Below are 9,523 nucleotides of genomic sequence, written 5' to 3' on the forward strand. Positions count from 1 at the left end.
GTGTTACAAAATAAAGGCTAGACGCCCTATTGTGATATCGTATTTTTGAATAAGTCATTTGGAGTTTATGTTGTATATTGTTGGTGTGAATTGCTGCAGGTTGTTGTTTTTGGTTGGCTGTAGGTATTAGGGACCTAATTGAAAATTTGGATAGGGCACATTATAGGGGAGGTGCTGCCCAATTTTTGGCGACGCCTTGGCAAATAACAGAGCTAGTCGGGGAAACGACTAAGGAAATAGATTCTATCAATACTAAGGTGTAACCTAGGGTGCTGGAAAGTTAAGAGGGGTTGATATTCATATTAATTTCTTATTGAATAGGTTCAAAGGATGGCGAGGCAAACAGGATAAGGAATAATTCAGACAAGGTATGTGAAGCTTTCTTTTGGCATGTTTTTGGGCATAAGTATGTAAAGTCTATCTTGTTTCTTCTTTTGGCATGTCTTCAAGTTAAGTATAAATCTACTCATAAATGCCAAGCGTAGTTCACGGTCCTCATTTACTTCTTGATGAAAGCACTCTTACAGTAATTGAACTAGGGCTTCTTAAGCCTTCCATACGTTAGGAAGTGATGATTATGTAAGGCTATCCTTACTTTCTCTTGGCGTGTCTTAGTCCTAAATATGATGTGTATATAACATGTGGGGATGAATCTACTCACGAAGTTCCGAATATGATTCACCACCCCTTCCTACTTCTGGAGGTGAAAGCTCTTATGCTAATTGAGTTAGTGTCTCTTACGGTCTCCTAGATAATGGAAGGTAGAGGGTACATAAAGCTAATTCCTTGATCTTGGAATATCCTTGATAGAAGTACAATATGTATATCTGCCTATGCAAGTGGGGATAATCCCATTCATAAGGCCCCGAGCATACCTCCTGATTCTTATCCACTGCTGAATACTAGGACGCCTACGATAGGTGAATTATTATCTCTCAAACTCCTTTGGGATAGGAAGGGACAAACAGGTGAGGCCTACCCTTTCTTTCTTCTGACATGTCTTAAAGAAAGCGATACATGATATGAGCTCTAGAGTAAGTCCATTCTTAAGCTCCAAATACGCTATATGTCTCATATTCACTCCTTGGTAGGAAAACTCTCATTGTAGTTAAGCTACCTTCCCTGAACCATCTATATGTCGATTAATAGTGGGAATTAGAGCTCCTATTCCTAAGGACTCTGTGATGACAGATGTTTATGATTTCCTTAAGCCGGTTGGCATTACCCTAAAATATGTCTATAATTCCTGAGACTTCACTTAATATAGCCCTAGTGGCACTCAAAGGGCACCTGAGATGATTATTATCCTGATCCACGAATGATAGTTCAGTATGATTACCCTAGTGAGTCTCAGATAATGATGTACTTGTATATGATGGTATGATGATAACACCGAGTCCCTTAATAGGCCGGGTACGGTATGTGATGATATGATTATAACACCAAGTCCCCTAAAGGGCCGGGTACGGTATATGATGATATGATGATAACACCAAGTCCCCTAATGGGCCGGGTACGGTATGTGATGATATGATTATAACACCGAGTCCCCTAAAGGGCCGGGTACGATATATAATGATATGATTATAACATCGAGACCCATACTGGGCCGGGTACAGTATGATATATAATGATAGATAGGCATACATGTGAAAACATAATAATGTAATCGTAACATATGACACGACGCCGTATGCGATGATATGGTAACACCAAGTCCCCCAGCGGGCCGGATATGGTATGTGAAGATGGTGTACATGCCCTTATATTATGAGATGCAAGTATAGTGCCTTATTAACTGTTATACTTATTTTCTGCATCCCCATTTCAGTTGTTCTCTCAGTTGTGATGCGTTATGCTTTATATACTCAGTACATATCTCGTACTGACCCCCCTTTTCTCGGGGGGCTGCATTTCATGCCCGCAAGTACAGATGTTCATTCTGGAGATCCATCAGCTTAGGAGTTCCTCTCAGCTATGTCGAAAGGTCTTTACTATTCTGGAGCCTAATTTTTGATACTGGTCACTTAATGTATATATTTGTACATTCAGGGGTACGGCGGGGGCCCTGTCCCAGCATATGTTGCTGTTACTATTCCTAGAGGTCTGTAGACATATATATATGGGTTGTTTATAAGTTGTTTCGACTGTGCCTATACAACATATTGTAAATGTTTTTATGTTATAGCAGCCTCGTCGGCGCGTGTCCTTTCATGATATGATATGAATGAAAGAGGCTACAGGTACATGAAAAAGTTTTAAACTATTGAGGTTTTTATGTATAGTATTATATCACACACAGTTCAACTTAAGTGTAGCTGATAAATACACATAAAGGAATCCAGATGAGACCCCAATCACGGCCTACGAGGTTGGGTCATGACAGTAGGTAAGGTGTTTCAATACGATTGATATATAAAGTTGAAAAAAATAAAAGGAAATGTATACCGGAAAGTGTAATAGGTGCAGTTCGAGTGGATATACGAGGTAAGTCCCTTTCCATACTGCTAATTATTGGCGCCCTGTGTGGCTGCAATATTAGATGATATGACTATATATGTATGCCCTATATGGCTGAGATGTTATACAATATGAATATATATATGTGTGCCCTATGAGGCATTGTTGGTATTTTCTGCGTGCAGGTGTTGAGATAGTAAGAAATACAGAGGAAACTCTGCCCAAATTTTCGTAGAAAAAAAAGAATGAGATACAAGGATGTAGTATGTCTTGAAAGGTTGTGCTCACAACAATAATGAGATTTGACTAAACAAGTATGGCTGACCTCGAGAAATAAGTTAATTGTGAAATTAATGGCAATAGAAACTAAGAGGTCAATACTGGTTTAGTAGAATGAAGTTGGAAAGGACCTATAAGCCAACAAAGTTGACTTAGAAAAGACTGATAGATCGGGATAAAATGATATAGTAAGGCATCGCCTGAATTGATACATAAGGATAAACTATGACGAGTTATAGTTGAAAGAAGTAACAGTATGATTACGACAAGAGTACAAAGGAAAAAGGATTGTGACGGAAGTAAAGTGTTAATAAGATAGCTTGTGAAACATTAAGGATAAGACTATTTAAGAAGGGTAAGTAGCCCATAGTAAGAATCATAAAGAAGGTCAAGCGGTGTTATACTATAGGACGGAATGCGAATAGGGTACTATAGGACTAAATGCGAATAGGGTACTATAGGACTAAATGCGAATAGGGTACCAGAAACCGTTATGAGAATAAGTAAAGCTTAGTAAGGAATTAACTAAAAGGTATGACGTGGTCCATGCGAATGGAATGTAAAGATAGGTGTGAAACGAAAAAGCAATCTATGGAACAAATAAGGAAGATTTATCAAGTTTTGTAAGGAAAGTTTTGAATAAAAGTTATATGATGACGAAAAGGATAGCTAGTGCAAGGAAATAAAGGGTAATATGGAATTCCTTGTGCCCAATGATAAATGGAGATGAGCCGGAGGAATAATAGAGAAGTTTTAGTAGAGGCACTCAAGATAGATGTGATTAATTAAGTGTGAGTATCGAACAAAAAGGGAAATCGACAGTTACGAACTGGAAGTACAGTATGATGAAAAGGTGGTAAGATAAGGCCACCACTATAACAAAGTTGGTATGGTTTTAAGCAAGATTAGAAGTGAGCCTTAGGTACATGATAAAGATGAAAGTTTAGGAGGCATAAAGAAGTATTGTGTATACATGACTCCACCTTGATAATTAGTGAGATTCTGCAAGGAGAGGGAATGTCGATTTACAGAACAACTGCTGCATTACGAGGGTATTGTAAGAATAAGTGGTATCCCCTGGAATAAGGTTAGTATAATGACGGAGCTTGAAACACGAATCATCAAATATAAGTACTCTCGAGTAGAGAATTTGAACCAATTATGAGCACGAGCTAATTACTTATTGGGATGAATGGAATGTGGCTTTGAATGCACTACTACATTACTAATATTACTCGAGTATCGATCATTGGATGAGATTTTATACGATACATTGCGGACACTAAAGCACCTTATGGTTGTGTTAGGGTTTCCTATAAAGGCAACCTAACATATGGATGATTTAACAGAAAATATAGCTATGGTGCGGCACATTAAATATGTTGGAGTGGAATTATTCGCGTGGGAATAGCTGAAAATAAATGGGGGATGATATGGGTAAACCCTAAAAGGGGGGAAGTGGACAAGAGAAGTACAAGCGTAAGAAAAAAATCAACTGACGCTATCCTATATAAATAGGAGCGCTTAAACTTCAAATAAGACCCCATAAGGGATAGACGCGATCATACCCGTACTAATGCACCGGATTCCATCAAAACTCCGAAGTTAAGTGTGCTTGGGTAAGAATAGCACTGGGATTGCTAATTTAGAATCTACTAAAGAAAAGTGTAAGATGGTTCAAGGCAGAACTATTAAGATATAATCGGTATCAAGGACAAAAGCCATAGTGGATCCCTGATCTTGACTGAAGAAGGTAAGCCACTAGTATAGAGACGTTAAGGTATTTTCTGAATTGCTTTAAGTACCTACACACATTGGTGTAAGAATTACAACATAATGTTTGGTAATAAAATTGGAAAGAATATCTGAGTAAAAGAGCAAGATAGCATATCTAAGGTGTTACAAGTTAAATTAAGAGGAGTTGTATAATAGCTTAAATGAAGCGAAGTCTCGGAGGCTTAACAACTTGTTACGGGGGATAGGAATCCCAACTCAAAAATGGAAGGCAATTAATGTAGGTTATAGTGCAGGCTGACCTCGCACTCTACGGAAGTATAAGTTCATATGGGTTATGGAAGATAAGCTGACAAAATTAACCCATTTTCTTCCAATTAGGAAGGTATATTCAGCTAAGGTTTTTGTGAGATGACATAGCAAGGAAACAATACGATTTCACGGGGTTCCCACATCTGTTATCTCGGATGGGGAAGTTCAACATACAACTAATCGCTAGAGATCGCTCCGGTAGGGATTGGGAATGCAGGTCAATCTTAGTACAACATTTTGCCCTTCGATTAACAGATAGGCCCAGAGGGGATCCAGCAACATATTGATAAAGTAAAGCTTGTTCAGGAACAATCTATTGACTAGCAGCCTAGAGTCGGCAAGAAGGGGATACATTGGTCCTTCTCAGATTATTTGTAGAGTAGATAAAGCTACTTATGAGTTGGACCAACGGTTTGGTTTGAAGCAATATATTCAGTTTTCACAGATCAATGCCCCGCGAATATATAAGCGACCCTCCCAGAATATTCTTGGTGGGTGAAGTCTACATGAAAGGAAAGTTATCCTATGAGAGGAAACCTATTACCATCCGAGATCGGCAGCTTAAAAGGGGTGCGAACTAAGAATGTAGCTTCTGTCAAGGTACTATGGCAGAATAAGCATGGTGAAGAAATAACTTGGAAAGCGGAAGAGGACATGAAACATAGGTATCCATACCTATTTTTGGTATCTACAGGTAATCCCAACTCCTGGAAAATTGTATATTAACTATTTGGGTGAAAATATGTGTTATCCCAATGGAAAGAAACCTCCTTACAATCTATATGAATTCTTAAGGGAAGTTTTATGTAACATTCGGGGATGAATGTTCTAAAGGGGGGAAGGATGTTACACCCCACACTCTCGAGCTCAGAATGTATGTTAAGTTCCATAGACATTATTATGTGAGCCGTATAAGCTACGACACTATCAAACGATGCTAAGTAAAGAAGAATGTGATACCCCATAATAGGGAAGGTTGGAAATAGAGTCATAAGAATCCGAAAGGAATTGGAGGCCAAGAAATGAATTGTAGGACTTGATCTACATATGTAAGCTACTAATTTAGAAGTCCTATACACTTGAGTTACTTAAAGACATATCAAGCTTACGTAGTATGGATTACACGCATTTTTAAAATAAGACGAGATTACGAACCCATGAAAAAGGGGAAAAGATGGCACATGGCATCCAATGGAGGAGTGACATGTGGAACCACCTCAAGCAAGCAGGTGACCCACCTACTTAGGTTCAAGGAGGTGACCCACCTACTTAGGAGGTGGGGCCCACAAGGACACGTGGCAACCCCTCCTTGATGACATGGATTCGTGGCCCAATAGGGGCTGTACACGTGTCCCCCTTAGGGGATGACACATGTCACCCCCTAGGACCACCTAAATATATCTATATATGACTAATAGCTTTAGTTCTGATCCAAAAAACCAGCCATAGCAAAGGAAGCAAAACCCTAAGTCTAGAGAGAAAAAGAGAACGGCTATGAGAGAAAAATAGGTACGTTCCGATTTCACTCCGTAAATTAATTATTTAAGATATCCTGTGGTGGTATAACGGTGTTTAAAAACATAAAAATCCTATTTGGGGCAGCAAAAAGGAGTAACAAGCAGCCACAATATTTCAGCCGCATCAAGGAGGTTCCGAAGTTAATTTTGAGCATGTTTGGAAAGCCATTTGATAAGCTATGGATGGATTATCTTCTACCACGTGTTATTAAGAGTTTGGAAATGTTATGAGGGTGTTAATAATGTAAATTTAAGGTTTGGAGCAGCACCAAACGGAGAGCAACCAGTCCACTCCGTTTCAGCACATCAAGAGATTTTCTGAGGCGGGTTTTTGTGAGTTTTGGCCAATTTAGGGAAAGGTAAGGTATTCCATTATAATTTGAAGTTTATGGGGTTATTATTTAGTGTATTATATACCTTTTATACGTCTGTAAGTATAAAAAAGGCTGTGGAAATGTCGACGATAGAAACAATCAAAATTGAAGTCGGCGTAGTTAAATTGTAGTCAAAATGAGGCGTTGTGTGTGTGGAGGCTGATGCTGGTTGTGTGGTGTGTGTTGCATGGCCTAAATATATCCTAAAATAAGTGGGGGATCTTCTGTTGTAGCTACATGCCCCTCCGCGTCGTACGGTTAAAGGTTTCGCAAAATAGAAACTAGAAACCCTATTTTGGATATCATAATTTCGAGCGAGTCATTCGGAGGTTGTATTGTATAATGTTGCCATGTTTTATATATATATGATCTGCTGGTTATGTTTTTGGTTGGCATTAGGTAGTAGGGACATAATTGGGAATTTGGATAGGGCACATTATAGAGGAGGTGCTGTCCGATTTTCGTTAACTCCTTAACTAGTTAAAGACTAGTCGAGAAGGGAGAATAAGGAATTGATTCCTATGGGTGATTGGTTGTGGATTTAGGAGCTGGAAAGTCAAAAGTTACTAACCTTAGTATTACTTTCGTGTTAAATAGGTTAAAGGAGTACCGAAGCGAGTCTGGATGCGACTAACCCATAACAGGTATGTAGAGCTATTCTTCTTTTCTTTTGGCATGTATTAGGTATAAGTTATGAATGGTTTGTATATGAAATGTGGGGATAATTCCACTCGTGAAACTCCAGGTGTAATTCATAAACTTTATTCACTTTGTGATGTTAAGATGCTTGTAATAGTTGAGTTATTGCCTTTTAAGGCTGCTAGATCATGAATAGTAGTATATATAGAGCCTGTCTATTCTTCCTTTTGGAAGGTCTTAAGTATAAATGTAATAGCATATGATATGAGGTGGAGGTAGTTCCATTTGTAATCTCCAGGTATAACTTGTGACTTTTATTTACTACTTGGTATTAGAATTCTTAAAATAGTTGAACTACCCTTGAGTCTCCTATCTACTGAATAATACTTGAATGTGTCAGCTCCCATTCGTAAAGTCTCTACGATGACAAATGTCTCTACTTCCATAATTTGTTTAACCTTGTCTCGATACACGTCTACGATTCCTGAAACTCTAGTTGATATGCTCCGTAACGATGTTTACAAGATACTTAAGACGATTACTACTCTAATCTTTAGGTGACGATTCACTTGACTGTTTTATTGAGTCTCAAATGATGACTTAGTTGCATATAGTTTCTCACTACTCTACTTGAGTACCCTGTAACCCATCTTTCTCCGAGTCCCATAAGAGGGCTGGGAATGTGGTCATGCCTAGTTTTACTATTCGTTCACCGAGTCCTAGGACAGCTATATATATATATAGAAGTATACGAGGATGAGGTGCTATATATGATGAAGTGAAGCATACGATGACGCCGTATGTGATGATTCTCATCACTGCGTCCCAGGCCAGATATATATATGATGATATAATGCAAAATGTGGATTGAGCCGTATGTTCTTCGGCATTGTTTTAAATTATGGATTGGGCCGAATGTTCCTCGGCGTATTTTACTGTATGATGATAGTACGCTATAGACGTACACTACTATTTCATCGAGTCCCTCACTAAAGAACCGGATACTTTATGTAGGCATGCATATGAAAATATAGGGATACATTTGTGACCCCGAGCCCCAGAGTAGACCGAATATACTGTGATGACATACGAGATTATGTCGTATATGATGATATGATGCCGTATACGATGACAAGATAAAATGATATACATAATGATATGACGACACATGATTATGATGAACCGATTATGATACCGAGTTCACTAAAGGGCTGGGTACAGCGTATGATAAGGTCTATGGCTACATGTCCTAAGCTGTAGGTACAATAATTTGTTAACTGTTATACATATTTTCTGTATCCCCATTTCAGTTGTTGTTTTAGTTATGATATATTATGCTTTATATACTTAGTACATATGTTGGAGATCTGCTAGCTTAGGATTTCCACTCAGCTATGTTAGACGTGCTCCATTGTTCCAGAGCCTTACTGTTAATGCTGGTCATTGATGTATATGTTTATTTATTTAAGGGTACAGCAGGGGCCCTGCCCCGCCATATGATATAGTTATTACTCTTAGAGGTCTGTAGACATGTGTATGTAGGTATTTGTAAGTTTGTTTCAGTTGTGCTCATATGATGTATTGCAAATGTTTACGTAGTATGGCAGCCTCGTTGGCTCTCGTGCCCTTTCCTGTTATGATACAGGTGAATGAGGCTACAGGTTCCTGAAAAAAAGTTTTTGACTCATTGGGGTTTGTATATAGTATCACATCACACACTGTTCAACTTAAGGGTAGCTGATAGATACACATAAAGGGGTCCAAGTCGGACCCCAGTCACGGCCTACGGGGTTGGGTCGTGATATAATACCACATAGGCTGAGGAGCAAAAGGAGAAATCCGCTCGAGGAGGGGCTCGCATCTGATTACCTAGTTGGTGAGGCAATATCTTACCAAGGCGATGATCAGTAGCTGGTCCGAGAGGATGATCAGCCACACTTAGAATGAGACACGGCCCAGACTCCTACGGGAGGCAGCAGTGGGGAATTTTCCATAATGGGCGAAATCCTAACGGAGTAATGCCGCGTAGAGGTAGAAGGCCTACGGGTTATGAACTTCTTTTCCCAGAGAAAAAGCAATGATGGTATCTGGAGAATAAGCATCGGTTAACTCTATGCTAGCAGCCGCTGTAATATAGAGGATGCAAGCATTATCTGGAATGATTGGGCGTAAAGCGTCTGTATGTGGCTTTATAAGTCCGCCATCAAA

This window comes from Solanum dulcamara, chromosome 2 (genome assembly GCF_947179165.1).
Source record: "Solanum dulcamara chromosome 2, daSolDulc1.2, whole genome shotgun sequence".
Taxonomy (NCBI): Eukaryota; Viridiplantae; Streptophyta; class Magnoliopsida; order Solanales; family Solanaceae; genus Solanum; species Solanum dulcamara.